Raw genomic sequence first — 7755 nt, 5'->3', positions numbered from 1 at the left:
AGTACTGGTTCTTCAGAGCCGAACTCGTCTGTGGCCCAGCCTACCGAGCCTGCGTACACTGCTAGTGGTCTTTTAATCATATTTGACCTAATGGGTGTGCTAGAGAAGTATTTCTACATAATAAAGGGATTTGAAGGCATACATTGCAGCGCTGTTAGGATTATGATATGCTGGCAGTTGTCGGCATGAGTAACTGCCATTCAGGAATTCGACGAGGAAAAACAAATAACTAAGACCAATATATTTGCTGTTCTGTGATTTCGAAGTGTAGACTCTAAGTCTTTGTACAAGAGGCTCATTATGTAAGTGCTTCGCTCATTCACCCTCGGGTCAGCGCACTAGGAACGTACAGCTTCTGAAATTGCTCCAGCTGGGAATGAACAGTGCATGTCAAGAGCTGCTCCTGGGATAAATGGAAACAAGTGGCTGCGCGTGCAGTCCTATAAACCGGGAGGATTTACTCCAATCGCTCCTTGGAAAGCGTTCCCCTAAGTCACCACAACATGTTTTGAAGGCGCAGAGGAAACGAAAAGGCGTAACGAGAAATGAAGAAACAGCGGGATAAGATGTACTTCGGTCAGATGGATTGCATCTAGGGGTACTACGGTATTGTCACAGTTTGAAGGTTGGAGAAATCCGCCCGGAAAGCGCAACATACCGATGAAAAGGCAGCCACTGACTGAAATAGCTGGAAGCTTGTGAAACTCAAATGACAAAGCTTCGCACACCGGGTCTATGTCAAACCGTGTGTTTGACAAAGGAGAGCGATTTTATTTCACAAATAAGCTGCAATATTTCGCAACACATTACTTTGTTTCTGTGCGAACACTGCACGTAGGCCATGAATTCATGACCAAAATAAACTATTGGCGTAGGCGTTGTAGTAGGAAGGCCAGGAGTGGAGCGTGCTATGCATGCTTTTACCCCGGCGGACGAGATATATTACCTATTGTGGAAACGACAAATTCAAATGAGTTTGTCACCAAAATAGATCTGGCCCATAGGATCGCAGGCTCATGCCTCGAGTTCCGGAGAGTAGTCTCTCCGTGGGCTGGAGCAGTGCGTCCGTAACCATTCTGGCCTCTCGGTCAGTCTGCTGAGTTATTCCGGGGAGGTGTGCCGTGGCTAGATTTCTGCCACCATGGAACAGACGCTAATTTTATAGAGCGCCCAGCCCAGCCCTCTATTGTTGGCCTTCAGAGGTCGAGCTTCTACTGTTAGGCTTTAGACGCCCACGGGAATCCATTAGCGGGCTCATGCACTACAACTTCCCTGCTGCCCAGCTGGATGTCGCCCTTGTCAGTTAGTTCCATACGGCGCGCATCATTGCTGCGTGCTGTGGCTGTTCGTCTTAGTTGCGTACGCTATCTCCGCCTATGCACGAGTGGAGCCTGGCTTATGAGTCAGTGTTGCCTATACCATTGGTGCTACCACTTATTAGTGTTGGTAGTGCCTAGCGTCTATTATTACAATCTAATGTGCCTAGTTTCATAGCCGTACTCTCAACGTTGTAGTGAGGACGCAGTGGAAGCGCAGGTGCTCATGTCGCCGCATGGGCACTGCCATCTTCCGGACCACTTCGTGCTACGGATGGGCACTAGAAAACACAGGGGTGTTCTGCTGTGGAGGCGGGGGCTGGGCGCGTAGTTCATGAGGCTCGCAGAGTCGCGAGGCACACGCCGAGGCGGGGCCTGCGGGAGCGTGCTGAGTTGATGCCTTTGTGAAGCGGTCTTCGGGGAAGTTTCGCTGCTGGACAACTTACTGTGCTTCATTCTCAGAACTACGCTGCTCAAGGATATATCATTGCTTGTTGTTTAGAATCCGCATAGCACATGTGCTGACACTTAGCGCGCATGATATGGATCCCGGTTCGGCCGGATAACTGGCGGAATTACTTTGCCATTGGGGGTTCAAGGCTAGCGTCAAGAGCGGCGACAGTGTCCAGGTCTGCCGCTGTAAGCGGATTTTTCTCAATCATGATCACGAAGGGTGAGAGCTCTGTTGAGGAATGGCTAGTATCTTTGTAGGCTAAGTTGAGTGCCAGCAGGAGCCCTCGCAGTCTTGTTCATCGGACTGAATGTATATGCACATCATCTCCTCTCGAGTGCAGTTAACTCTATTTTGCCGTTTGTCTAGGGGTGCAAAGAGGACGACAGCGCCCGCTTGATGTTGAAACGGTTGCATAGCTGGGCCGAATGTTCGACTGAAGACGAGGATCGCCTTCGAAAGTAATCACGTGATGGAATGGATAGTAGCGGAAAGGCGGTTTTTCAAGGGTACCACCGCATTAGAGGCGGGGTATGACCTCTTTGTTGGAATAAAGTGAGCCACCTTGCTGAGGGAATCAAGCAAGACGAGAATAGAGTCGACCCCGACGGTAGTGATAGGGGGATCAGTGATGAAATCAAGATTCATGTGGTTCCGACGGCGCGACGGAATAACAAACTCTTAAAGGCCTCCAGGCTTCTACTCTAGTTCTTACGAGGCGCGGCATTGCGTCCAGGACACGACGTACGGCTTGTTGTAGGCTCGCATGCTTGGCCATTAGTAGTTGCTAAGGGCGAGGAATGTTTTGTTCTCTCCGAGGTGCCGTGCAGTTACAGGATTACTACATGCCTACAGAACGTATGTGACTTTATCGGGGAACACGGAACGCAGGTGCACCAAAGACCGTTGATGGGGACATGCAAGTACGGAGCCTCGTAAGGGAAGGCGAAGAGGCTATTGCGGAAGTCGATGAGGAGGTCCTAGTAGGCCTGTGCGACGGCAGCGGTAGACGGGTCACACGAAATGGAACATCTTGGGTACGAAGGTGACCAGTCCTCGCCATTAGGGGTGCCGAGGACGCAGGCGGCAACGGGAACGGCTGAGCGGCGGAGCCGGTTTCCTGCGCGGTAGAGGACGAAGCCCTGCCAACGCGCGGTAATCGGTAGGTGCCCTTCGCGTGTTACGGGTCCGGTCGCGCTGGCTTTGAAGTTCGGCGGCTGGAAGCAGTGGAGCCGTGGACTGCAGGGCGGGGCTGTTAGGCGGGACCGGGTAGAGAAACAAGAAGCGCGCGATTGCATGTCCATGACCTGATTTTTCTCTCCCTGGAGGTACGTCCTGGTGAGGACGGGAAATTCTTCAACAAAGTCAAGCGAACAGGGTGTGCAGCCGCGAAGAGGCTTTGGCACTTTGAGCTGCTGTATGTACCTAAGGGCCTGGGGATTGCTGGAGGCTCTGAGCTGAGCGACCCCGGAGAGCTGCAGCCATTTGTCCACCTCTGTCAGGACGGTTAGGCTCTTTTGGTCTTAGGTCGAATATTTTTGTTAACTGGGGTTCATGACCTGACTAAGGAAGCGGATTGCTTTGCCAGCTCGCACAGGGTCACCATTGGCGTAGCCTAAGGCGTTGGTATGCAACTCGAAAGGTTCGAGGTATGGGGAACCTGCAGGGTGGTGAATTCAATTAAACGTTGCTTTACGCAACGCACCGCCTGTGTGTAAGTATCTAGCCAATGCAGGGGGTGCAGTTACGAGTAACATCTACAAGGGAGCGGGCGGCGTTAGGTTAATATAGGTTGATGAACATACACTAGTACTTTACCGTGGCGAGAAACCGGGGCACCTGTGTTTGGTTCTCCAGAGTTCCGCGCCACATGCGGATAGTCTTTATTTTATTTGCGGGAGGTTTAATGGCCTCAGCAGGACTGGTCCACTAGAAGGACGTGAGTTCGTGTTGCGTGGATCTGCACTTACTGATAAAAATCGCTCGGCAGATCCGGCTTATAGAAAGGACCGTCGACATAGTATGTAATGACTTCCTGGCCGAGTGACTCGCTGCAGATAGGCGTTTATGTTGGCTTGGAAGGTAGCAGGCGCCCCTTTTACAACTACCGTGAGTGCATTCAGGGCTTGGTAGTTAACAGCCGTGGGCATATGGCGCTCCCACTCTGATCTTCCCGCTTGTCTAACATGATGGTGGAGGTTCAGATGGACGAGCACGTCGGCTTTATTCACCAATTTACCGTCAGTCTGGCGATCCCCTGCTTGTGTAAGAGGAGATGGTCAGGTGCCACGCGGCAAATGGCAGACTTGGTAGGTAGCATCCTCGTCACTAGGAGAATGCGATGGTCGTACGGCTGTTTCAAACGCAGCCCAATAGGAAGGCTTTCGGGAAAGACGTTCCGGTGTGCCCGTAAGATGTCAAGCGACGCCTGAGGAGTGCTGCTCGACTCAGGCCACTCTATGCACTCATGGAACTGGGGGAACGTTATCTTAGCTGTCACCCACGGGAAGTCTTCGTCAAATGCTGATTACAACGGAACTTTGGAGCTGAGGAGGCAGAAGTGCCCACTGTTCGTGGTATGCTGAGTGGCTACCGCGCAGGAGAGCGCCCATTGCCCTTCAACCATCAATCTGGTAGTTGTGATCTCCCCAGTGTGAGACGAGGCTAGCACGAGGCAGAAACCATGTAAAGCATTTTCGAGGCTCCTCGTCTCTGTGTTTGCCTAATGAAGGAGAGCATTGAACTTGGCGGCCTTCGTCTTGGCCTCATCATGGGACTTGGGTCTTTTTGACGGCGGGTGCAGAAGCCCCGCCGCTTCTTCCGATGTCATGCCCGGCATCTGTTTAGCCAGATAGTCCTACGCCGGCTCCGCACGAGTTGTGTGGGTCTCTCCGTTAGGGCCAGCTGCAATAGATTGCTACAAACGAACTCGGACGATGGGCGCACCACCGGCTATTCACATGGGTTCGCAGCTTGCCGGAATGAAAGTACCATGCAACTTTGTGTTCCGTCATCCAGTCTAGCCCAAACACCAAGTCGTAGGGTATCGGTCCTCCGAAACAGCCACCCGACAAACGCTGTCGGCCACAACACATTGTAAACCCCTTCACGACGCGATCAACACGTAGATGGTGTGCATTCCCTATCGTAAAAATCCACTCCTCCGGTAGTCGCCACACGCTGAGCGGTAAGCATTTCAGTACTTTGGGGCTAGCGAAGCTCCTGGATGCCCAGGTGTCTAGGGGCGCATTGCAAAGGTTGCCAGTCAGTTCCACACTGGGCACTGCGGTCGTACTGATGCTACACAAAGCACCAAATGGGTTTGTCTCCCTTGCTGTACATATTTCCCACCACCGCAAAGGCAAGGAGGCGCCCTCCACTGATACAGCGCGCTCGTCATCTAAAGGTCCTCTCTCATTCTGAATCCTTTATCGGGTGACCTGTCGATACGGGACATCGTTACGCAGTCTGTTCTCTGTGTTCCTCCATAGTCTGTAGGCTCGCGCCTTGCGGCACCGCCGCCGCACCTGCTGGTAGCTCCCTTTCGAACAACCTCTTTCCCCAAACACGGGAGAAGGCGATGGCGCTAGGCCCTGCCGCTGCTGCAAATATCGTATCCTTCCCATAAGCGGTATGCCTATGACGTCCGTTTCCCACAACGCCTTGGCTACTACGCTTAAACGTTCCGCTCCTTTACCAGTGGGATGCGGCGGCTGCTTTGTGAACCCGCCCTAAATGTTTCCCTTTTGGCGTGTAGTCGTGCCGCAGTCCCTTGCGTAGTGCTCTACTCTGCCACAGCGCTTGCGGGTTTCCCCAGAAAGTCGAGCAGGAGCGGCGCGCGAGAAGCAGTCCCGTGCCGTATGCCACAGGCTTTACACTCATAGCGCTCCCCATAGGGGGGGCTACGGAAGATCATTCTCGGCCCTGTAAATACCGGCCGTTTGACGGTTCCCCTTCGCCCACGGGGTCTAGAGACCAGCTCCAGCCGCCATCTGTGCAATTCGTTGTCTGTTGCGAGGTTTCGAGCTCCGCCAGCGCTGCCGCTGCTACTCTCCAACAAGGAAACCGGGCTATTCCCCCGCGTGTTAGCGCCTTGCATATGTCACGGGGTAATCTGGCCAGAAAGCAACTGGCATGGCCAGCTGCAGGTATCGATGTACCTCCAGCAAGGGTGTTCGCGACGTGCGTGACCTACTGCTGGTGGTCGCCTGTCCACCACCAGCTGGCAAGTCGGCGTAGTACTTGCTCCCGGTCCACATGGATAAACGATGTAAGCTGTCACATTTTAATTGGGCCCATTCTGTCATGCCCATGTTGGTGTCCTCCAGGTACAGCCAATATCCCATGGCGTCCGTTCTAGATATTCTGGGAGATCGCGTTCCGATTTCGGTTGTCCTATACCTTAGTTCGTAAAGCGTAGCTTAACAATTCCCAAAAAGCTCTTCATGTTTTTACCGCTTTCTGTGGGTAGCTCCTGGTAGGTAACGGGACGCTCCGGCTTCCTCCTATGGAACACAATGAATTGTAACTGTGCTACGTCCCATGCTAACAGTGTGCAGTGCGCGGGGTCACCGTCTTAGTTAACCCAAGTACACATGGCAAATGAGTGGATGGTATGGGAGTCCTAATGGCTGCCTTCGGCGTCGCTTCAAACGAAGTATTAATTTCCTTAGGCGGTGCTAGTGGACTTTGGGGGAAAACAGCCGCCTCAGGAGTTCACATATACAGCTTTTGGGGTCCGTAGAGGTTGCGCAAGAAATGAACGCCAGTTAAGCACCTATGTAGCGGTCAAGAACCTCCCCACCCCCATATACAGTGAGCACACTTTGAACTCCTGAGGCGGCTGTTTTCCCCCAGTGTGCTCACTGTATATGGGGGTGGGGAGGTTCTTGACCGCTACATAGGTGCTTAACTGGCGTTCATTTCTTGCGCAACCTCTACGGACCCCAAAAGCTGTATAGTGAACGTGAACTCGTGGATAGTCTGGACACAGTACTGCATGTATTGTTGCTTCAATAAACACGTAAGTTCAGTTGTGGGATGCTTGCATAGGTATCCCTTTACCGACCATTATGTCCTTGGTACTGGCCACATTCTTTGCGGCTTGTTCTCTCGGAATTCTGCGAGCATTGAATGTAATTGAGGAAAGAGTCTGATCAAGCAGGCCAGCACCGTTCCCATCGGAAACTGACCCACAACAGAGGTGGACAGAGAGAAACACGTTGTTTGCCCCGAAACCCGTGATGGTAGGTTTCATATACGGCTAAGAAAAAAAAGCAGGTCAGTGCTGCAGCACTTGCCGCAACGCTCCAGCACTTAATTACCTGATACAGCTTCTGCAACTCGCAAGGGGCCCTAATTGAAAGTCCGCCCTTAACTTAGCGTCGTAGATATGAAATGTCCGCTTGAATAGGCTTTAGATCGTTGCTTGCACGCATTTCTGTAAACTGTCTTGCCCTTTTGCGCGAACGCTACTTCTCATCTATTCGAATTAGGAGCGTTAACCAATGAACGTAGAAGATCCTTCGAACATTTGCAGAGCTGTTCAAGGGGAGTATAAACGATTTAGCGTCGAATTAAAGACTTGGCTGAACCAATGGCGCTCAACGCAAAGCTGTACGAAGCACCGTCACCACGGCTGTTCATGAGCATAATTCGACGCGGCACAGTGCAGAGCAAAATGGCTCGTCTTTTACCGCAGAAAGCTCCACACTGTGTCTTCACTCTTGATGCCGTTCAACGGCGCCCATCGAGCTCGCATAGCTGTCCGTAAAGGCAGTACCCAGAAGTCACTGCGTCATCCTCGGCCCGTAGAACACACCGCTGAACTACTGGGGAAAAGTACGCAAGGCGAAAGCAGCCCCGAAAATCCTAAGTTTCATCGTGAGATCTAATAGATCAGCCAAACAGGGATACAGCAAAGGGTCATTTCCTGGGAAGAGGACGGAACGCGCTTCGGGGGGACGTCCTCAGTTTGCTTTGTGCTGC

The sequence above is a fragment of the Eimeria tenella genome, genomic scaffold, assembly GCF_000499545.2.
Source record: "Eimeria tenella Houghton genomic scaffold, Eth_scaff35, whole genome shotgun sequence".
Classification (NCBI taxonomy): domain Eukaryota; phylum Apicomplexa; class Conoidasida; order Eucoccidiorida; family Eimeriidae; genus Eimeria; species Eimeria tenella.
The sequence above is the reverse complement of the archived record's forward strand: the minus strand, read 5'-3'. Positions refer to the sequence as shown.